Raw genomic sequence first — 24,377 nt, 5'->3', positions numbered from 1 at the left:
CAATCCAAATCCAGTCCATCTAACAGACAGGTAAGGCTGGCCCACAGTTAAAGCTTCTCCATAGTGGGGTCAAAGTACAAAGACATCCATCCTCTGTACCACTATTCTTCCAAATTTTCTCTTTTAAGCCTTCCAACAAAAACCTGTGTGGTGCTTGGTTCTATGTGTCCATTTTTGGCTAGGCAAGGTGCCAAGGTGGTTGAACACATGTTTAATATGAGATTAATATTTAAATTAGTGAACTAAGGAAAATGAACTGTGCTCCAAGCCAGGCACAGTGGTGCATATGAGTAATTCCAATTACTCAAAAGGCTGCATCAAGAGTACCACAAGTTTAAGGCCAGCCTAAAAAAAAAATATGGGGGACCCTCATCTCATTAACAGACAAACAAACCCAACAGCCTCCAAATTGTGTATGAGCTACAGCCTATCAGGCAAATACCTGAATGGAAAAACACTGATCTTTCCAGAAGATTTGTAAATTTGGCCAGCAGACTTCAGACCTGCCACATCTCTACAACCATGGAGCCAATTCTTCAAAATGTAAGAACTCCCACACACTCTCATGTCTATCTGCCTTCCTTTGTCTTCATACACATTCACACACACAGGCACACATATACACTGAGTTCATAGTTTAGTTGTTCTTGCAAACACTCACTAACACAATCCAAATTAGCACCTAAGAAGGGTTTTTGCAATTCACTAGTCAACAAGTATACAAAGAATCTGAAGAGAGCCTATGACCCTGCCTATGGGGGACACAAGAGAAAGTAGTAAGAGAGATGACTGCTAACGGGCAAAGAACGTCTTTTGGAGGTGACAAAAATGCTCTAAAAGTTTTCAAATTTGGGGTAATGTTACACAACTGTAAATGTGCAAAAACCCATTATAGGGCATGCTTTTTAAAAGACAAACTTATTTTGGGGTGTACGGGTGTTTTCTCTGCATGGGCAGGACATACGTGCAGCACCCAGGGAGCTGCGAGAAAGGCACAGGATTCACTAGAACTGGAGTTACAAGTGGATGAGATGCGATGTGAGTGCTGGGAACCCAGGTCCTCTGTAAGAGCCATGAATGCTCTTAACAGCTGAGTACCTCTCTCCAGCCCTGGATGGCATACTTTTAAAGAGTAGGTTTTATGGTACATGAATTATGCCTCAATAAAGTTGTTGTATACAAGGAAGGAGAGGAGGGAAGGAGGAAAGAAGGAGGGCAGGCCTGTGAAACTAACAAGCATCATAAATAACAGTGGCAAAATATCAGCCCCTTCATAAGTTAATTACTGTTTACACATTCAAAGTCATTAAGTTATATGGAAAGCCTCAATGACTCTTAGAGAATAGAATAACAAAGAAAGCCAACAAATTAGCACCATGTGCTGGGTTTAAAAAAAAAAAATCAAAGACTGCAGAGCAAGCAGTTAAATAAAATGACATCTGAGGAATGAGCTGCAAGGGGCAAGGCCAACATGGAGGTACACGACTGAATCCCAACATGCAGCAGAGAGTGAGACAGGAAAACCATAGTAAGAAGCCAATCTGGGCTACACAGTGCGCATCCAAAAAGCATGTATAAATTAAAAGAAAAAAAATCGCACACACACACACACACACACACACACACACACACACAAGTATATGCCTTACCTAAAGGTAAAACAAACTGAGACATAAAATCTTTGACTTGCAATAATTCTAACCATTTCAAACGTCTGGTCCCACACTTAGTCTAATTATAGGGATCATTTCAAATAATGAAAGTTTCTCATTATATTCATCACAATGTTGGTATTTGCAAAAGATTAAGGTATTACTATGTATCAATATGTTATGAAGTCCTCAATAGCTCCTACCTATATTGTAAGGAATTATGTGACACACAATATAAATTGTTTTATGTTTGGTGACATAGTGGTGAGCCTAGCTGCCTTCCAAAACAAGAACACATTACAAAGAGTGTGCGCATGCACACACACACACACACACACACACACACACACACACACGCACACGCACACACACTCAGCACACACAGATATGCAATGCAAAGTTGAGACAATGGGTAATGGAAGAAACAGGAAGTTAGAAGCACAGAGAGAAATCCAGTGTGGTGACACCAAAACAAATGCCTAAGTGGGGACTGGTGAAAATTAAGATCTGATTTTTCTAGAACCAAGTCATAATGAAATTGGAAAGTATGTGTTCAGGAACCTGACCCACAGCATCAGAGAGCTTTTAGTTAGGGCAGCATTTCCAGTCATAATCAAGCTTTAGGAAAGACAGACAGTGTTCTAGGTGCCCGAAGTGATGCTGGAATGACAAGAGAGAGAAAAAAGGCCGAGAGGACTGGAGAGGGCCAATTAAAAGAGAGCAGGCAGGTGCACAGAATTCTGGGTGTCAGGGAGAAGATTTAAAACCACAGTGGTTTAAAAAGAGGCAATTTGGGGAGTCCTACAAGATCTGATCCAGGGACAATATCAACTAGAAACTGGAAGTACTGAAGAGAATTAAATTTATTAGCGATTGTGAAGAAAATAGTTAATGAGCCTTTGAATGATCTCACCACAAAGGAATTATGTGTTTGAGATGATGGGTATGCCAGCTAGCTTGAGCTGACCACTATATATTAAATATATAGTGAAATGTCACATGGTAACTCAATAAATGCATATATAATTATGTTTATTTAACTTATTTTTACTTCATTTTTGTAGCTATGCACATGTACGGGGCACGTATGTGCCACTGCACACATGTGAAAGTCAGAAGACAACTCGCACAAGTTGGTTCTTGTTTTCAGTCATGTGGGTACTGGGGATCAAACTCAGGTCATCACATCTACCCACTGAGCCATCTCACCAGCCCAATCATTACGTTTTAGTGTAATATATTCATTTTGTTTGATCATTTTCTTGAGACAGGATCTCAATGTGTGCTTCAGGCTGACCTCAAATGTATCATTTTCCTACCATAGCTTCATGAATGTGCCACCATGTCTGACTCTTTTTTTTTTTTTTTAATTAAACAGTGTCTTGAGTCTTGATATGTAACCTGGGTTGGTCTCAAACTCACAAGCCTTTTGTTTCAGCTTCCTGAGTACTGGGATTTCAGAAAGGCACCTTATCTGCCTTAAATGGACTTTAAATCGTGGATGAAACTTTTAAATAAAGCAAAGGCACATATATACACTGCCATTTCCCCCACCACGGGTCCCCTAACTTAGGTGATACAGCAAAAGGAACTGGTCGGCTCCAGCATCGTCTGGTCTAATTTGAACAAAGAACAGAGGAAAGGCCAGACATTGGTTTTAAAATAGGTCTGCAGATTCTCTGATGCTCCCGAGAAGGAGGGGGGGACCCATGTCCCCTCCCCTTCACCAAAGCAGTCTTTGTGAGAGCTCCACAATGAGGCATACGTGAGGTCCTCTCAGAGGCAGAGGAAAAGGCCACACTTAGCGACTGACAGTCTCCTGAGGCCAAGGGCCTCCATGGGAGCCCTGCTCTTCAGAGACCATGTGAAGGGATGGCTCAGGAGTCCCAGCTGTGTGAATCTCCCAGGCCAGGGCCATGTGAGAGCCCCCCCCCCAGCCTTCTGTCTTGCAGGCAGCAGCCTCAAAGGGGATCTAAAAGAGGACGGCCTGGCTGAGCTGAGGCAAACCCTGTGTATCTGTACGCAAAATAAATGACTGTTGTTACAAACCACAGCTTTTAGGTAGTTTTTCACACAGCAGTACTGACACCACAGAAAGGTCAACTACTGAACCAAGTAAAATCCTCCTCTGATCCGACAATGGGGAGAAAGCAGTTGTGGGGAGACCAGGGAGAGACAGAAAGGATGTCAGTAAGTGGGGACAGTGTGGCGAGGGGGGGTGGGGCACAAGAGAAAGTAAAAGAGAGAGGACATTGAGTTTCCTCACACAAACATACACCTCCCCCCCAGCCAAAAAAAGAAAAAAAAAAAAAAAAAAAAGAAGAAGAAGAAGAAAAAAATCAAGAGAGAAAGTGAGATAATAGCATCCTTGATTTGTAAGTCCAATGTAGAAAGCTTTAAACTCACCCAAACCAGACAGTGCTGGAGATCATTTTTAAGGGTTGGGGTTTTTTCCTCCACTTTATTCAAATTTCTTCTATTCTTCAAATTAAAAACAGCCCATATGCTTCTTTCTGACGTCTAGATGTGGCTGCCATCTAAGATCACCTCAATAACTAGCCAATAAGACACATGAATCAATGAAGAATCCTTCTCCAAGCATCCTCCTCCATGCTGAGGTTCTTGCCAAAAAGCAAGGCTGCCCTCAGCTGCCTCAAATTCCAGCTGTTTCCATCCCATCTGAACAAGTCATAGTTACATCTTGGACTGCCATTCAAGGAAGAGGGAGACACTGTTTCAAATTTTGTAAAAAATGTATTATATTGTATTTCAAAGGCAATGAGACAATCTAACACTAGTCTTCTCATTAATTAGTGACTTGTATCAAAAGGAGATACTAGAGGCTGGAACCATGGCTCAATAGGTAAAAGTGCTTGCTCCAAATGCTTGAGAAACAGAATTCAAACCTCTGGAACTCATCTAAAAGCTGGAGACATAGCATAAGCCTCTGCAACCCCCAGAGCTTCTATGGAGAGACAGGAGGCAGAGATGAGAGGGTGCTTTCTCCCCAAGGCCATGAGTGAGCCTGATACATGCAGTGGAACAGAGACCCTGTCTCAAAAACATAAGGTAGGAGGCAAGGACCAACACCCCAGATTGTTCTCAGACCTCCATATGCACTCCAGGAACTGTGGCATGTGCACCCACATTAATATTCTCTCTCCCTCTTCCTCCCTCCCCCACCTCAAATAAAGGACCTTCTAAAGAAGTTTTGTGAAGATATGAACATTTTTAGAGACACAACACAGAGGAAGGCTAAGTATTCACTCACTTAAATTATTTATCACTGATACCGACACCCATTCTCCCTTCTTTAGCAATAAGACACTCGAGTTTTGCTACAGACATGGCTATCTACCAAAATGTTACATTTGCAGCTTTATCTCTAACTGGCTGTGGCAGTATGATCATGTTCTAGCCAAGAGGATATGAGAAACACGGTTGGCCATTCTAGAAAGGCATGTATCGTAGTTTGGTTTCTATTGCTGTGACGAAACACTGACCAAAAAGCAACTCAGGGAAGAAAGAGTTTATTTCATCTTCCATTGTTTTAGTCCATCATTTAGGAAAGTCATTGCAAGAACCAGAAGGCAGGAGCTAAAGCAGAAACCATGGAGGACATGCTGTTCACCAGCTTGCTTCCTGGCTCATAATCTACCTTTCTTTTTTTTGGGGGGGGGGGGAGGGGAGTGTTCCAGACAGGATTTCTCTGTGAGTTTCTCTTTTCTCTCTCTCTCTCACTCTCTCTCTCTCTCTCTCTCTCTCAATTATTTAATATTTTTTCTTATTTTACATACCAATCCCAGTTTCCTCTCCCTCCCCTCCTCCCATGCCCCCCCACCAACCCCCTCATCCCACTCCCCAGGGAGGGTGAGGCCTTCCATGAAGGATCATCAAAATCTGTCAAGTCATTTGGGGTAGGGTCTAGGCCCTCCCCCATGTCACTGAACACTAGAACTTCCTACTCAAGAAAGGCACACATGGAATCCAGAGTCTGGCCCATGAATGTCTTATGCAGCACATGTGGAAAACACATGCCTGTCTTATTTAAACCACACACATACATAACACAAATGTAACATCAGCTAGGTGTCAGGCACTGCCCCAGCGGTGGAGATGTAGAAAGAGCATGAGAAATGAAGTACCCTATACTTCCCGTAGTTAACACTCCAACAGCAGGAGATAATAAATCATAGGTTAAGTACCTGGAGCATAAGAGAGAGGGGGGGGAGAGAAAGGGATGCTTAAGGCAAGCAAGAGTCAGAAGGTTCAGAAGGTTCCAGCATGCAGAAATAAGACACGCCAATGCCATGACCTGCCAACCATCTGTAGGGCTCAACTACTGTTGGAAAGCTGAGGAGAGGAACAGAAACACCTAGATAGGCAGACCTGAAGTCAGGAGGTTCTTTGTGATTGAACAGTTAGCACAGCATGAGAAACTACTCTCTGATTCAGTCAACCCCACTATGCAGACTGTTCCCTAGAAACCACAGCTTCTGGGCAGCACTGCTCAAATGACCCACTGATAAAGTAGACAGGCCTCTTCAGTTGGAATCCTGAAGCTATGCTCATGGACTGTCATTTAGGATAACTTCAGATGGGCATGTGATGCATCTTGGGTGGACAAATCTCTGAGTTCAAGGCCAGCCTGGTCTACATAGCAAGTTCCAGGACAGCCAGGACTACACAGAGAGATCATTCCTCAGATAGACAGACAGGTAGACAGGTAGACAGATAAACAGATAGATACATATAAATCACATACATATATGCATACATACAAATCCCATGTGCTTAACTGACCTGGGTGACTTTCACTCTCCCCCCCCCACCCTCAAGCTTCACCTGATGGAGAAGTCAAGCACATGCCTGGCTGTGCCCTCTGTGTGCTATTTAGTGCAGCCCATTATAAGGACGGATGAGGAGAAAGAACACTGGGAATGGAATGCACTCAAACAAGTCTGCCAATAGTGTGTGTTGGGCCCTCTCAAGGTGTTACTCAAGTGGCCCAAGCAGGAAAAGAGAGCACTTTGCACCAGGATGGTAGCAGCAGAAATGGCAAAAGATGAAACTTCATGTAATTTAGAAGAATAAAGCATGAGTCTACAAGCCCTTCTAATGAATAGAATGTAAAATGTAAGAAGGAAGTTAGAGATAAATGTTAAAATTTTTGACCTGAGCAACTAAAAACGATGAAACAAAAAGCTGAAAGGAGAAATGTCCCAATTGGGCTGTGTTAAATTAAGAAGATGGCTGGTGGCATGCTGTTCAGGGAAGTTATGGAACCTTCAAGAGGTGAAGCCTTACCGGAGGAAGTTACCACTGGGGGCGGGCTTTGAGGGATTTACAGCCTCACCGTACTTCCTGTCCTGATTTCTTTCTGTGCATGGATGAAATGTGATCAGCCCACATCATGTTGCCATGCCAAGCCTTCCCTGGAACTAGGGACTCTTCTCCTGGAATGGTAAACCAAATTAAACTCTTCCTTCCTTGAGTCACAGTGTTTTATCACAGTCCCAGAAAAGTAGCATACACAGAGTTAGTTTGATGCCCATGTCTGACAGTTCTGAACAGCACTTTTTACGTCATTTTTACTTTCTCCTTTAGGACATAAGGCAGCCACAACAGCTCCAAGCATGGAGGGTTCACCAGACAACATTCACAGACTAGTCAGTATACCTTCATGCATTCAAGAAAACCCAGCTCCCAGCATGTTTGGTGTATGTCACCCAGAGACCAATCACTGGCCAGGTAAAAAACAAAACAAAACAAAAACTATAGAAATGACTAAACAACGCTCAACACTGTACCTCTAGGCTGAGGAGAAACCCAGTACACACCTGAATACTTCCCTGCTCAGGAGCAGAGGCAGGGACTCATGATGCACCATCTGTCACCCAGGTCAAGGGGACAGAGAAACCACAGATTATAAGACCAGTAGTAAAGGAAGAGTAAGGTACAAAACTCGAAAGGCAGTCAGATGACCAAGAAGTCGAGGTTCTGTGAAATGTCCACAATAACCAGCAAAGGGCACACCAAAATAATCTGAAAGGAAGGGGGGGATCAAAAATATAACTTCAAAGCACTGAAATGATGGCCCACTGGCTTGTTTTTCCACAGGACCCACTTCCCAGCACCTACACAGTGGTTTACAACAGTCTATAACTTCAATCCTAGAGGATCCTACCCCATCTTTCAGCCACCTCAGGCACCATACACCTATGGTGCCCAGACACACATGCAGGCAAAGCATCCATACACATAAAATAAAAATAAATCTTTTTTAAAATTAATTTCAAGTCAGACAATAGCAGAGGACAGAGTTTCGGAACCTTCGAAAATAAAATTATTTGGGCATGGACTTTTCTACCTAAAACCATCAATCAAGGAAAAAGGAGGAATAAGTACATTTACTGGAAGGTATCCTTCAGCCAAACTAGGGTGAAAATGAATAAAGCCTGATGCGAGATACACAAGAAACATGGCCATGATCCAAGAACAAAATGAGAAATAAGTCCCAGGATGGCAGCTGGGAAGCAGGAGAGACAATTCATCCTATTAAATCCAAAATTTGGTGAACTCCACAGAAGAAGAACAGAGTGGATTCTATTCAAAAGACAGAATAATTAGGAGGCTGGCTTAGGGACAAAAATGCAGCTTCTCTTCTCAATTAAGGAATAAAATAGATGTACAGAAAGAACTCCAGAAGAATGTTGCTGGCTGGCTAGCCACACGGTCTCTACACTCTTCCTGTTATTAAGGAACTCTGTTGACTTTTTCATTTTCCTTGTTCAGGTATCAGTGCATAGGTGTGTGATTACGTCCTTCAGACCCCTGGGATAAAGCACTAGAGAGCCAAAGCCACCCTGGTACTCCTGCTCCCATTTGACAATGTGTGTATATATGAGAGAGAGAGAGAGAGAGAGAGAGAGAGAGAGAGAGAGAGAGAGAGAGAGAGAGGTCACAAGAAAATTCATCAATCTATACAACAAATATGTCTGAGAAAAAGTTTCACCAAAATTAAAACTCGAGATGTTTCTAGATATTCAGACAAAAGTAAAGAAAGCAAAAAGTTCACATGACAATATTATTGATGACTGGATCTCAGTAACAATAAGAATGGATCTAAGTAATACCCAGGCAGCAATTCATATTGCCCACCATCTTTAAAGTTTAAACTGTTTTAAAACATGATTTTGTTGCTGTTGCTGTTGCTGTTGGGGGGGTGGTTTTTTCTTTTCTTCTTTTTAAATCTTTTGAAATGGGTTCTGGCCGTGTAGCCTGAGCTGACCTCAAATGTACTGCAATTGTCCCGCCTCTGTAGTGTTGGCACTACAGACATACACTATCGCATGTGTGGGAAAATGTGTTTTAAAGAAATTAAGATGGGCTGGGGAAATGACTCAGTTGGTAAAGTCCTTGCTATACAAGCATGAGGACCTGAGTTCAGATCCCCAGCACCCACATAAAAAGCCAGGCATCAAGTAAGCATAGACAGAGGGACAGGAGGAAAGAGGGAGAAAAGACTCAAAAACCACATCATCACCTACCCTACCCACACGACCTGCCTTTCCACACATACCCTAGGGAAGGATGCTGGAGCCACCGGCAGTAAGACGGAAACCAGGAAATCACAAGTGATCTACAAGTCAACAATCTGATGAGAGCAGCCACAAAGCAAAATCAATAGGTAGAGAAAGATGGGATATGCTGGCACATATGAAAAAAAATACACACATAGCAAGACTCTGAGTCACCTACAGAATCCCTTTGATTGGCCAGGGTGATGGTTCAGGGAATATGGGCAACAGTGAGGAATGGGGTTCCAACTCCAGAACCAAAGCAAATAAATGACAGCAGCCTGCCAGTAACTCCGGCTCAGAAAGAGAAGGCAAGGGATCCGCAGAGCCATATCGGCAAGCTCTGGGTTTGACTGAGAGAGCCTGCCTCGATGAATAAGCTGGAAGGTCAATCAAGGATGATTTCCTCCATCAGCCTCAGGTGTTCATAAGCATGTGCACCTGCACTCAGACGTGTGCCCACACACCCCCCTGAAAACTGGAAAAAGACAAACAGAGCCTACTGGAGTCTGAGGCTAGACACATCTTCTGTTGTTCTTGGCATGGGGTCCCAACATGAAGGAGTAGAAAGGAAATATAACTGTAACTCACTAGTCTGAAATAAGTATGTGTGTAGTTATTTAAAAAAAAAAAAAAAAAACAAGCAAAGCCCCCAAAGACTCGACTCCATTAAAAGTACAGAACTGCAGAGTGACAGCAGCCTTGCTAAGGGAAGTTGATGATTTCAATTCTCAATCCTGCCACGAGACCAGAACTATCTAATAACCCACCCAGTTCATTGTTTCACAGCTTTTACTAAGAATTATTCTGCCAAAAAAAGAAAGAATTCTTCTGCCGCGGGATTTATTATTAATCATTTTAAGTCAAGTTATTTACCTTTCATTTCCTAAGTGATCCCCTCTTTTCTTTCTGTCTTCTTTATTGAAAACAAAAATTCATATAATATATTCTGATTATGCTTTTTTCTCCTCCCCCAGCTCCTCCTTACCCACCAAGCCCTTTCCTTCTCTGTCTTTCAAATAAATAAATATATAAATAAAACATACAATGACAAAGACAAAAAACAAAACAAGCAAAAAAAACCAGAAACCAAAGTATAAAAGCAAAAGACCAATAAAAAGAAAGAAAGGAAGGAAGAAAGAAAGAAAGGCCAAACAAAGCAATCTGTGTCCACACATCTACAAAAATACCATTGAGTTCATTTTGTTTTGGCCATCTACTCTTGAGTATGGGGCCTTCCCTGAAGTGTTGGTACTACACCTGTGAGACTACTTGGGGGAGACTAATTTTTCCTTTACAAGCAGATACCAAGTGCACATAGCTTCTTGCCTACAGGTGCAAGTCTGGTCCACTTTCTGTGTGTCTAGGAACACCCACTAGGACCCTGTCCAGCTTGAACCTGTGCAGGCCCTTTATTTTCTCAACCCAAGTTCCTCATGAGTGATGGCTTACAAACACTGTTTCCCATGAAGTGAGTCATCTTGTCATCTTCTCACTTTGATGGCATCCTTTACTACACACATCTTCCGTTTTGATGGAAACCAATTTACCAACTTAATGTTCTGCTGCTTATGGTTTGGGTCTTAGTCAAAATAAATGTCTTTGCCTGGCACAAGGTCATCATAACTTATAGCTTGACCCCTTTTCTTCCTAGGAATATCAGTATTTCACACTGAGGTCACCGATTCACTTTTACTTAAGTGTATAGTATGAGGCAGGGGTTCAAATCCATTCTTATGTTGTGGAAATCCAGGTTGCCCCAGCACCATTTGTAGGAAAGACTATTATGCATTCCCTCACTAAGTGGGGCCATTATTTAAAAATAAATATAAACCATAAAAAACTTGGTCCATAAACGTTAATACCACTGAACTGATCTGTATTTAGTGACACAGTGAATTGCACTGGGGTAAAATCCACATCTCTAGGGCTGGAGCATGGCTCAGCAGTTCAGAGCATTAGCTGCTCTTCCAGAGGACCCACATGGAGCTCACAACTGCCTGTAACTCCAAGATCTGGCACCCTCACACAAACATACATGCAGGCAAAACACCAATGCACATAAAATAAATAATTTTTAAAAGACCACATCTCTAAATGGACAGCCACCCTATCTCCAAACAAGAGAGTGCACAACCTCTTCCAAAAACTGACATACTTCCTTCTCGACAAATACCCGGTTTTTACAGGCCATCCCATAATATTCCATTAAAATGGTGCCCAATACATTCCCACCTGTAGTGCCCAAGAGTCTTCCTTGCTCTTTGCTACTCTGCCACTCATCTTTTGCTAACAGCCACACCAATGAGTCTATGACCTTGCTAACAATATTTTGGTGCCCTCTATTGTAACACAAATTCTACCACCATACTCTATCCACAATATTGGTCTAAGTAACTGCTATCATTTCTTTGAAGTGTTTACCTAGGAATGGGGGATGGGGTATCGGAAGCATATGGGAAATTCATGGTGAGCCATGGTGAGGAACTCAGAGCTGGTTCCTTAAAGCAGCTAGCTGTACCATCCCACATTTCCACAGTAAGAGATGAAGGTTTAATTTCTTTGTCTCCTCATTAACATGGTGTTTTCTGTTTTCTGGCCCATTTGGAGATGTTGCCTCTATGCAGTATACCAATGGTGTACAGCACTGAGTACAAGATAAGAACAATGTAACATTAGCCCTGCTCCTCCTCCCTCTTAGTCCAGATTACCATGGCTTGCTTTCTATGTCCACACTGAGCTTATTACAGTAATTAAAATACCAGCCCTGCTGGTATTCAGCCACATCTTCCCCCATCCCTGTAATTGTGCAGCTGGTCTTTGAACCCATGTATGTGTCCCATCAAAATAGCAATGCAGCCTTTGACATTTCAGCCACAGCTGCTATTTTCAGTAAGTTAACCCCACAAAATTCATTTCACCCAAACATTTATATGCACAGTAGCTCTGTGTGTGTGTGTGTGTGTGTGTGTGTGTGTGTGTGTGTAAGAGAGATACACACACACACAAAAGACACAATTTATTTCAGCATGACACTAGAAATTTCTACCCACTTGTCAACTGCTTATTACTCATGAACTTTTACAGGTATGACTCAACTAATCACATTTTCTCCCTAATTGTATGGTCAGTAGCCTAGCCAATAATTGCGCCAACAGCAGAGAAGTAGTGTTGAGTCTCTGGCTGAATGAAGTCCAGTTACACTGTATCTTCTGCTGTCTCCTGTCTCTCTAAAAAGAAGCAAGTTAATGTGACATAACTGCCTTACACAGTTCATGGAGTGCTTTCATTTAAAAGTGTAACTAAGGGCTGGTGGGATGGCTCTGCAAGTGCAAAGGCACTTGAGTGGATGTCTGCTCACCCGAGCTCTACTCCAGAATCACTGGAGGTGGAAGAGAACAGAACTCCACGAGCATACTGTGGTTCACTTGCACACACACTCTCCCTCTCCCTTATGCTGCTCCCTCGCTTGCTCGCGCACACACCACACGAGTATGAATGATAAGTGTGTTTAAAGTTCTCAGACTAGGTACAATACTGAATATCTGCAACCCTGGCCCTTGGGAAGTAAGGGCAGGGGTCATCCTTGACTACATAGTGAGGTCAAGACCAGCCTAGGCTACATGAATCCACGTCAAAAATATTTTTTAAGATATGTATTTTTAACATGGAGCAGGGGTGATGGCTCAATGGGTAAAGGATTATGGCACAAGCATGAGGTTATGAATTCAGATTTCCAGCTCCCTTGTAAAAAGCTGGCACGTATCTACAGTCCTAGCAGTGGTGGGTCAGTGACATGCCAACTGCAGAGGCTCGGTGGCCAGCCCATGTGATGGAAATGGAGAGCTCTGAGTTTAGTGAGAAGGCCTGTCGGAAAAATGAAGTGGGGAAGCAACAGAGGAAGATGCCCAACACTGACCTCTGACCTCTGACCTCACCCTACACACACAGGTGAGTGCACCAAAGCAGGTGACATACACACATACAGTGTGATCAACGTTCTTAGCACCTAATGAATCAGAATGCATTATATTGAGTTTCAGACCATATTGAGAGTTTCTGATAATAAACAACAATTAAAAAGCAGTATGTACCCCTCCAGGCAACCCCCTAGTCAAGACATTTCTATCCTGCTTGAGGTCATCAGATCTTGAGGTCCTTAATTGACTACAGCTTCAGTTTGTAATTTTGTTTAACTCACAAATCTTTCCTTGGCCTTATAAAGCTCAGTAGGTTGAACCCTGAGGTGTCTCAGAGGCCCTTGCCACCAGGCCTAACGGGCTGAGTTAGTTCACATCAATGCCCAGAATCCAACAGGTAGCAGGGGAAAAATCAACTCCCACAAGCTGCCCTCTGGCCTCCACACACAGACCACAGCGTGGGTTTGAGAGGACGAATCAAGAGTTAAGAGCACAGGCTGCTCTTGTTCAGTCCCAGCACCCACACATGGCAGCTCATACAACCATGTGTTTACAAAACGTAAGGCAACCTAAGTGGCAGGCATCTTTGTTTCTCCTAATGTGTACTATTTCACTGAAGTCTGTCCCCCCAGTTCCTTTATTGTAAGAGCCTCATCCAACCATCCCTTTCACAAGACATTCAGGCATTGTTCTAGACTGAAATGGCCTTAGCATGAAATCTGCTGCTATCTCCACAGCTAACTCAGTCATGTGGCATTTCTTACCCTTCGCTGTCCTAATTATTTATTAATTGTTTACAGTGGGATCCTCCACATTTTCTTCTAACTCCATCAAGAGGACTGATGATTCCTCCAGCACCAAGTACCACACAAAACCAACCTGGACCAGAAGCATTTGAGTTAGGAAGCAATGCAGCTGTCCACTCCTGCAGACACACAAGGCTGTCCACCTCTTCAGAGGGATGCAAGTTCAGTCCCTGGAAGCAGGACAGGCAGAGGTTCCTCCAAATAAGACAGCATGGAAGAGACAGAGGTACAGAGCTAGCACTCGAGTGAGCAAAGACAGAGGGCACCCCAACCCCTCTGGAAAGGAAAAATTAAGTGTGTTTCCAGCAGTTTATAGGAAGAAAATAAATTCAGGTTGAGTCCCTAGTGTGCACACAGAGTCAAATCAGTTTCCAATGACTATGCTAAGAAATCACCTTGGAACTAGTAGTATCTTTAAACAACAGAAGCGCATCTCACGACTATGGAGTTCAGAGTCTCAATGATTAAACTCAGGGAGTCCAGAGACATGTTGCTAGAAGCTCTGAGGAGAACCCACTTTCCAGTCTTCAACAATGACAGAATGTGGTGGGAATTTCTTGGCTCACAGCCCCCTCCATTTTTTTACTGGAGTTTGGTTTGGCTTGGTTTTTCAAGACAGGGTTTCTCTGTGTAACAGTCTTGGCTGTCCTGGAACTTGATTTGTAGACCAGGTTGGCCTCAAACTCACAAAGATCTGCCTGCCTGGTGGGGGTTAAAGGCCTGTGCCAAACACCACCCAGCCCCCTCCATATTCAAAGTCAGTCTAGGCGTGGTGTCTGAGCACTTGTTGCTGTTGCATAAGACCCAGATTCAGTTAACAGCACCCAGACAGCAGCTATGGGTAGTCTGCAACTCCAGTTCCAGAAAATCTGACACCCTGTTCTTGGCTTCAGAAGACATTGTGTACACAAGATGCACAGACATGCATGCAGGCAAAATACCCATACACATAGAATAAAAATAAGTAAAATCTTTAAAAATAAAATAAAAATGGGAAATTACAAACTATACCCATGTTCCTGGCATTCTTTTATATTGAACTAAATTCATGCATGAAGATCACCAAGAAATAAGATACCAAAAGAACAAAACAAAATAGAACAAACAAGTTCTGAAAAGTTGAAATATTACAGTGAAGTCTATTTAAGCAACAAAAAGGATATATGCCTGTTTTACAACCTAAAATATAATGCTGAAGACAGTAAGTTGGCTCAGCAGGTGAAGGTACTTGCCACCAGGCCTGACAACCTGGCTTCAATCCCCAGGACCTACATGACAGAACCAACTCCCACAGGCTGTGCTCTGACCTCCACATACATGGCAAACATGACAACACACACACACACACACACACACACACACACACACAATAAAACAAAAATAAAACACGAGGCTCTGTTGAAGTGAACAACGCACTGTTAATCACCCTTTAATCAACTTTTAGACAGCTTTCAAACAAACAAACCCTTCAGTAAGGGTGTCCTGAGATAGATCTATGTCTGACAATGGCTGGCATCTAAGTGGAGGCAGCTGGTGAGAACCCTCTGTCCACATCTGGAAGAATGGGACAGCAACAGCCTGGAAGTGCTGGGTTTCTTCAAAAAGGATCATTCTAAGTAATCTCCAGAAGACAAAGCTCAGTTGGAAGAGTGCTTACCTAGCCTGGGTTTGATGCCCAGCACCACTCAGAACTGGCACAGAAATGAAAAGAAGGTTATGAAACCACAATCAATGGGGAAAGACGAATATGCCCCAAAAATAACATGCACATCATCTGCCTTCACAGCCAGTACATACAAAGCAATGGCTATATCACTGAGTAAATAGCCAATGAGTTCTTTAAGAACCAGCAGAGGCGATTAATGCTATGCGTGAACCCACTTAAGGGTAGGCTCCATGCCCAGCGGTAGACTGCCAACACAAAGTGTTTGAAGAATTTTTTTCTCGTGTTGCTTTGTTGAGGCATTCTTAACCTTCCTGGTCTTTTGGTTGTACATTATGGCTTCCAATTTTGTGTTTTTATGGTTTGTGTATGTGTGTTTCTCATGCCTTTTTGTTGCTGTTTTTGTCTATATGTTTTCTAACGAGAAAAGACAAAAGAGACATGGAGTTCGATGGGTGGGAAGGATCTGGAAGGGCATAAAGGAGGGGAAACTGGGATCAGAATATATTATATTTAAAAAAAATTATTTTCATCTGGGCAGTAGTGGGACATGTGTTTAATCCCAGCACTCAGGAGGAAGAGGCAGGTGAATCTCTGTGAGTTCGATATCAGCTTGGCCTACAGAACAAGTTCCAGGACAGTCAAGGCTGTTACACAGAAAAACCCTGTCTCTAAAAATTAAAAAAAAAAAAAAAAAAAAAAGGCATTATTTTTAATTAAATAAAAAAATATATAACATCTGTGGACCATAGTGATCAGTCACCCAAATGGTACTAAGGGCTGCCCAGATCATCTGAACATGGATGGCAAGGCAAGTTCATCAAGGCCAAGCTTTGAAACCAAGTTATGAACCACACATGCCACACATGCAACAGGATTAGACCTCCTGGTAGGACTGACTGCCCTGTAAGGCCCTGGAGAATGTGAGGCTTACACTGTTTGCTTGGTAGAAAGAAGGACTGCCAACGTGAGTCCAATGATTTCCTAAGCAAAACGTCTTTCCCCATTATTCTCTAGGCTCAGGCAAGAGAAGGATTTAGTTTCATTTTAGAACACATCTTTACCTGCCCCCCCACACACACAAAGCATTCACATGATCTACTCCTAGGGTTTAAACACATGGAAAGAGACCAGACAGAGTTATTAAAATTTAAACAAATGAGTTATTAAAATGTTACTTTTTATGGAGACAAAATGTCCAAAACAGCCAAGCATATAAAGACAATGTAGACCAGGATCCCCTAGGGCTGAGGGCAAAATCAAGATGGGACTCCAGAAAGTTGTCAACTTACTGTGGTGATGTTGTACAAATCTGGGGGATAGACTAAAGTGTTGAGTTTTAAATGGGTGAATATGGTAAGTGAATTAAATTTCAACAAAGCTGATACTTTAATTTTGTAATTCCTGAGTCAGTGGCATAGCTTAAGTGAGCAAAGGTGGTTGTGACCAAGCCTGACAATACTGCAGACCCATGTGGCAGAGGAATGGTGCGTACTTCTACATGTTGTCCTCAGACTCCCATATATGCACACAGTAAATAATTGACTGACTGTAGAAAATGCTTTAAAATTTTTGTAACCCTCCACACAATTTTTTCCTTTTTAAGATGTAGCTTTATTTTCTGTGTGAGTGTTTTGCTTACATGAGTGTCAGGGCACCCCATGCTTATGGAGGCCAGAAGAGAGTGTCAGATTCCTGGGAACTTGAGTTACAGATGGTTGTGAGCCACCATAAGGATGCTGGGAAACAAACCTAGTTCTTCAAGAGCAGCAAATGCTCTTAAGCACTGAGCCACCTCACAAATTTTGACTAATGAAGATTGCTACCTTATGGTTAAGCTCTATAGGACACACCCTCAAGTCAGACGGTCCCCTAGGTAGGCTGGCCCCAGATTTCAGACTTTCATGGTCCCTCATTTGTGAACAATTTAACTCTTTCCCTAATGACCACAAAGGTTAAGGAGAGCTAGTAAGAAAGGACCCTGTGTAAAGTAGCCAAACACTTCACAGTGAATTATTTGTTTGTTTTGTTGTTTGAGACAGTGTTTCTCAGCATAACAGTACTGGCTGTCCTAGAACTGACTTTGCAGACCAGGCTGGCCTCAAACTCACTGAGATCCACCTGCCTCTGCCCCAAGTGCTGGCAGTGCCCTACCACTAATTCACAATGAATTTTAACAATTTTTCAAAATTATCTTCACAGGAAAAAAGAAAGTCCACAAATAGTAACAAAAGCATTGATTCATGTTAGTGTCTCAACTTCAAATGAAGTATGTTACTACCCATATTGTTTAGGGTTTGTTTAGATACAGTTACACAATGGTATTCTCTGAATGAATGGAAAGACACATCTATGCAAAATTTCATTAAAAAAAAAAAAATCCTACCCATGAAACAGCATTGTTTGAAATCTCACAAAACAAGTCTAGCACTCACAGGTTTAATTCAACAAGCACCACACAGCTGAACCCACCCACCAGGAAGGCCAGATGGGTCTGCCAGGACACCCTGACAGTGGCCATTCAGAGCCACAACCAAATAGGTGACTAGCAGACTTAACCTAATCCTCAATGCGAGCCCCAGGCCTCCACAGAAGGCATAATTCCTCAAATTTACTAATGAATGGAGACTTTCCATGATGAGGCTCCCTCTCAGGCAGCAGCTGGGTTTTCTATTTTGGAATCTTAGTGAAAACTTCTCTGGAGTCACTTCAAGAACCTCGTAGAACAATAGCCTCACCTACTTCATCAGCCTACACAGAGGCTCCCTGTCTGTGATGAGCAGCCTGAAGTTAAGAGCAAACCTCCTTCCACATCTGATTAGGAACAAATCTGCATTTTCTCTCTGGGATACTTCAAGAGTGAACTGTGAACCAAAGTAATTTTCTCAAGTTCTCTCTAGAGATTACACAAATCAAGAAATTATGTTTAGCATGTACTCCAAAAAATAAATTAACATGTTCTTTTATATTAAAAAAAAATACAAGGTAAAGGCAGGAAAAATGTTGCAGCACATTGCAGTTGGTCGGGTTGTTGTTTTAATTCTATGTCCACATCCTGAACACAGACATACCAATGACAACCTTCTATCCAATGCAAAATAAAAAAGCAAAATTATAGAGCCTAAAGAATTCATAAGAATCACATTAATATTATTATTCTCCTTCTTCCCAACTTGCTAAAATTTTCAAGAGAAATCATTTAAGACAGCCCTGAGGTTGCAATAAAAGAAGAAAAGTCAGAAAAATAGACAATAACCCACTAACAAGGGTTGCAGTCTAGTGAGTGAGCAGTGTTGCTGGACATTCTTAGTGTCTAAATATCTCTTATCAATGAGAGTGTGGAACTTTAGTGATAAGGAAAACTGTTTCCTTTAAATTCATATCAATATTTTCCTCCAAATACAAGCAAGTATTCTTTATAGTTTTTGGTTTATAGAATATCAGTGGGCTAATAAAATTGCCCAGGTACTCTGGGCAGCTGTAAACATGTTAGGGTTCCAACTTCTGCCGACCTCCACAATCTAATGATGGAAATATACAGGTGCCCATACTGAACTAACAGGCAAGAACAAGGTTTGCTCTGTGAGTACTTTACAGGCCCAGAAGGAAAGGGAAATCACTTCTGATGAAGGGGACTGAGGGTAGACTTGAAGACAAGGCGATAAGCTGGGCCTGGGCGGATGGCACCAGCCCACCCTCTGGGGTAACAGCTGGAATTCACAGCTCAAGCTCTGATGTCCCCAAAATACTTCAGATATTTATAGCTAAAACAGACATACATACCCAATCTACATCCAAAAATGTTCTACATAAAATACTTTAATACACAAAATGAAACTTGCTAAAGCTACAGGAGATCTCCTGCATCATCTGAGTTTCTTCCATTCAGTGTTTTTTACCCATGGTTCTTGAGTCACTGTTACTCTGGACTTGGTACTGCTCTGACACACCCCTGTCTGTCTCCCATGGAGAGTTATTTTGACACTCTCCACTAAATTTCTGAACAAGACTGTCATCTATTTCTACTTTATCTCCCCATCCTTAAACATGTAGGTACTCAGCAGACACTGACAGCAGGTCAAGCCTAGTTCAAATAGTTACAATATATGAATGACACTGAAGAAGGTAGCTGTCCAAGAGGTATTATAAAATTAAATCACAATTTTATCCACCAACAAAGAATAGACTAAGACAGCTTTGTCCAGCAACAAACCATTTTTTGTTCACTGGTATAATCTTGTTCAAAAACAACTTGCCCTGGAATGGGGATATGGAAAGGTAAGGCTTTGGCTCAGTCAGTGGTCCAGTGTTGGCCTAGCAGTCAAGGCCTGGGTTCAATCCCTAGCGCAGGATTTATCACTGTCATTAACTATCTCATCAGATCTGAAGATGCTCAATGGGAGCCCACATTTGCATTGCATGTGTCAGTTAGAGGCAAAAGTATCTTCCACAATCTTTGTAAGAAAGTATCTTTTTCTGTTCCAAAGGCCAAAAACAGCACATCTTCTGGGTATGCAGTCACACACAGAGAAACAGTGCAGGTAGTAGACAATCAATCCCAGCTCTCCCAAGAATCTCTTATGCACAGTCTAAGACTCAAAATTATCTTAAGAAATATGTATGAAGAACCCAGAAAATGCAGAAAAACATATACTATCCAGAATAAAGCATAGGCATTTCTAAGGTAATTCTCCCTGAACATTTTCTTTTTGTTTTCTTTGGGGAAAAAAAATAGTCTATTGTCTAAATATGCCACTAAAAAATATAAGTGGGAAATTTTGAATTTGTTTTAAACACCTACTTCCTTTGATGGGCAAATGCCTGCCTGATATAATTAGCACAGATTTAAAATAATAAGGTGGAACAATGATGGATATTATCAAAATGAAGAGTCAGTTTTTTATGATTTCATTTCCTAACCTCTGTAATAGAGCAAAGAATTCTCCCTCAAGTATCAGTGTGTGAAGCTGAACTTATTTCCCAAATATAATTTCTGGTGTTGTTACTGTTGACATCGGGGACTTGCAACAGACACTCAAAAGTTGTTGGACAGTAACTTAATGATAAACAAATTTTTAAAATCTGTATTTTCTTGAAGAAGAAAAAATAGGCCAGAGATCTCAACCAAATTCACTCTTGCAAAGTGCTTTGTAAAACACTGTAACAGAGTTTAAGAAAACCGGGACGGGACGTCTCTTCTAATAATAAGTAACAAAAATAAGACCAAAGAATAACAAGCCGGATGCTACTTCCTTTATAAGGTTGCAACTTGCTGCCTCCAAGTACTCTACAATGCATTGCTCAAGAAACTGTCAAAATGAAGGCTTATGAAAACATTCTTTTCTAAATAAGGACTCTAACAAGGGATGTGTTGTTTCTAGCTATGATTTCTGCTGCAAGTATTGACAAGTTCAATGCCGGGATAATGTTCACAGTGCAAAGCAAAGACCTCTTATTTGATTTACCGATAGAAAGAATGCCTGCCTGCTCGTCGTTACAATGCCTGCATTCAGTAGGAGAGATCAACTTTATGGAAGGCACCTGCTAGGCGGAACAGCAGTTTATAGAACCAACTTTTATTTCCATCAGAGGTGGTTCATTTTTTCCCCCCAATCCTACACACCCTGGCAACCTGTCTTGCTGTATTTTCCCTCTCTCCTCCCAAAAGAGCTTCTGGCGTAGTAGAGTCCAGGTAATACTTTCTCTAGTTCAAAGGTTAAAGCAAATTTAGCTCTGTCTAGAGCGCTTGCTCCTCGGCCAGCTCCCTCTCTTTTAAAACCACAGCCTGGGATTTAGTTGCTCCCTATCCTCGAAAGTCCACAAGAAAAGCGATTGTAGATAGGTAGCGAGGAACAAAGCTGGAACGGTAGAAAAGACCGACAGCATTCAGGCCCCAGGTTGCTCTAGAAATCAGCCTCTCCAGACGCAAGAAACCAGGCTCGGTAGAGCCGGGAGAACCTGCCGCCCGGAAGCAACAACTCCATCAAAAGCAAAGAAAAGTTGCACAGCAGAGCTCGGCCCCGCTAGCAGCCTGGGACGGTGCTTGCATGCGAACAGGGGGCCCGGGCTACGCAGGCCCGGCCACGGGCGGTGACTGTAGAGTCTGCCGGGCCGACTGTGGCTCCGGAAGGCGCGGATCCGGGGGTGCGCCGTCGCTTCGGGCGGAGCGGGCTCCGCGCCCGAGTCCGCACCCCTCCCAGCACCGCGGGCAGTGGGCGGAGAGACGCGGCCAAGGACCGCGGACAATGCCCGGCCGGGCCGGCAACCTCGGCGCGCTGCGCGGGCCCGCCGCCTTTCCTCCCGAGGCCGCCTGCCGGCGCGCTCAGCCCGATCGGGTGCGCGACACTGCAGCAGCGTCTGCCGCCACCTCCTCGCCGCCCGCTTCCCCGCCGGGCGGTTCCCGGGCCTCGGTGAACCCATGGCGTGCGAATGGAGCCGGAGCCCGGAGAAGCGCAGGGCGCGCGCTCAGAGCAACCGGGCGCGCGTGGAGACAGCGGCGCGCGCCCAGAGCAGCCGGGCACGCGGGCAGAGCCGGGCACGGGCCGGGAAGGAGGCGCGCAGCAGAGCGGGGCGCGCGGTGCTCCCCACGGGTCCGCAGCAGCTCCGACGGGCTTTCGGTTGACCCCGGCTCTGCGCCGCGCCCGCGTCCGTTAGGAGCCTCCCCAGCAGGCGCCGCAGCCGCCCACCTCAGTCCGCCTTTCTTGCGGCTCGCAGCAAGAAGGGCAGCCGGGCCAGGGCCAGGCATCCCGGATTCCACGGCCGACGGTCAGCCGGCATCCCGGCGCCTGCCCCCCGCGCTGGAAGAGAAAGTGAAATGAAGCGCCTTTCCCCAGGCAGCACCTACCAGGTCCCCAGTCCCGTGCAGCTGCCTCGCTCCTCCAGCGCTGCCGGTCCCCGCCCTCGGGCCCCAGGCTTCGTTCTCTTTGACAATGGCGCGTCCCCTTTAAGGAATAATCCGATCGGGACCGATCCGTGGTTAAACCTCCCTCCGACTCTGATTTTAACCGGATTTCTGTCTCTCCCAGAGCCCGACGGGCGCCCGGTGGTGCTGCGAGCTCTGCCCACCCCTTCCCTGCCCCGCCCACCCCCTCGCCTTCCTGATTGGCGAGGGACACTACACCAGGAACAGTGGTCCTCGCCCTCCACTGGCCGGCCCCCCCGCCGCTCAGAGTTTCCCCACCTTCGCCCCGCCCCCTTCTCCGGGTTGGACCTACCTCTAATCACTCTCTGTCCTCGCCTCCAACGTTGCTTTGGAGAACTGGCAGTCAAGGCTCACCCTCCCGCCTCCGGAAAGCGAACTTTATTTTTATTGGTAGAAAGACATCTTCCTGTGTCCCTGATTGGACAAGGAAGAGAAAGTCTGCACGCCCCCTACCTATTATCACTCTCCCTGGACGGCTGAGAGAAAGACAGGCGTGAAGTCTTCCCTACTTTGGCTTCCCATAAGCGCCTCTCCCTTTAAATATTGGTAGGGGTCAAACCCAAACAGCCTATACTCTGAGGAAAGCGGGAAAGAGAGACAGGAAAGATGCAAAAATCTTCAGATGAGGAGTACATCGCACTAGCTGTGGGATCCTGAGAGCCCAATCCTGCTATCTCCTGAATGGAGTGAGAACATCTGAAATCCTAGTACTGACTCCTGACAATTAATGAAGTTCGCACTCCCTGCCCACTCTGCTAACATCCTTGAATCTCTGACTTTAAGCACCCGGAAGAGTTTATGAAGGTGTCTTCAAACCTTGAGGTTTCCTTATTTGTCTTGCAATCGGGCATTCAGAAAAGCGTTTAAGTCCTTCCCAAAAGAAGTTCCGTTTAGGTCACGTCCTGTGTGTCGTACTGGCGTTTGCGCGGGAGCTACGTTAATTTTTGCAAAGATTCAACAGCTTGTCCTCTCTGGTGATATTCTCGAAGTCTCTCTTGCTGCAAATGCGGACACTAGAAGGCTACTCCTTGAAGGACAGAGGCACCTTTCAGGGAAAACGCCTACCCAAGGAAGAGGGAGAAGTCTGTCAGGGAAAGAGCCTTGGGGCAGACCCCTGCTCATTCAAGGAGAGGAATCCTCGGGGTCTGCATTAGTGTAGGACCAGGTTCCCACTCCCAGATGCAAGAAGCAAAGAATTTTTTCCAGAAAAACGGAATGGGGTTATGGCTTTGGGGCCCGCCCAGACACGGTTTAAAAAACAAAACGATTTGTGTTCTCTCCTTTGCGATGGTTTTTAAGATACTCTGGGCATCAGGGTATTCTTAGCGATCCCCCAATGGAATCCGGTAGTGCCAAGAAAGTGGCTGTGCTCTGCTCAGTAGCACTCTAGAAGATAAGTCATTCCAGCTCAGGAAGAGGGAAATAAGTGCAGTTGACAGAAAAGGCGTTTTCCTGAGTTCAGGAGGGAGAACCGCTAATAGCAAGAAGCAGTAAGAGAGGAGTTTGCGGGTGATTTTGAGTTTGTACGGTTTTTGTAGTCGTGAGGATTGAATTTAGGGATTCATGCATGCAAGGTAAGCCCTCTACAGCTGAGCTAAGTTTCAGCCCTCACTCTTGTTACGAGAGACAGGAAATTCGCTGGTTTATCAGACAGTCACAAAAGCAAGCGCCTAATAAATACCTTTAACTAACCCCTCTGTCCATCTTATTGCTCTAGATACAGTCATTCCTCCTTTCCATATCTGCAAAGGAACTGCGCTGGGGACCCCCTAGGGCTCCAAGTCTCCTATAAAATCACAAACTGTTGTAGCATGGGACATCCTCTCACATAATC

General features: G+C 44.0%; 1 protein-coding gene across 1 annotated transcript in view; it reads right to left on the bottom strand.

Moving 5' to 3' along the window:
- Fryl (FRY like transcription coactivator) overlaps positions 1–22,614 on the bottom strand; it is a 228,747-nt gene extending 206,133 nt beyond the window's left edge. The window contains exon 1 of the mRNA XM_051198380.1: positions 22,466–22,614. The gene's annotated coding sequence lies outside the window, so the exon portion shown is untranslated. The remainder of the gene's footprint in view (positions 1–22,465) is intronic.
- Between the last annotated feature and the right edge of the window lie 1,763 nt (positions 22,615–24,377).

The sequence above is a fragment of the Phodopus roborovskii genome, unplaced genomic scaffold (genome assembly GCF_943737965.1).
Source record: "Phodopus roborovskii unplaced genomic scaffold, PHOROB, whole genome shotgun sequence".
Taxonomy (NCBI): domain Eukaryota; kingdom Metazoa; phylum Chordata; class Mammalia; order Rodentia; family Cricetidae; genus Phodopus; species Phodopus roborovskii.
This window is presented reverse-complemented; position numbering and strand designations above follow the sequence as displayed.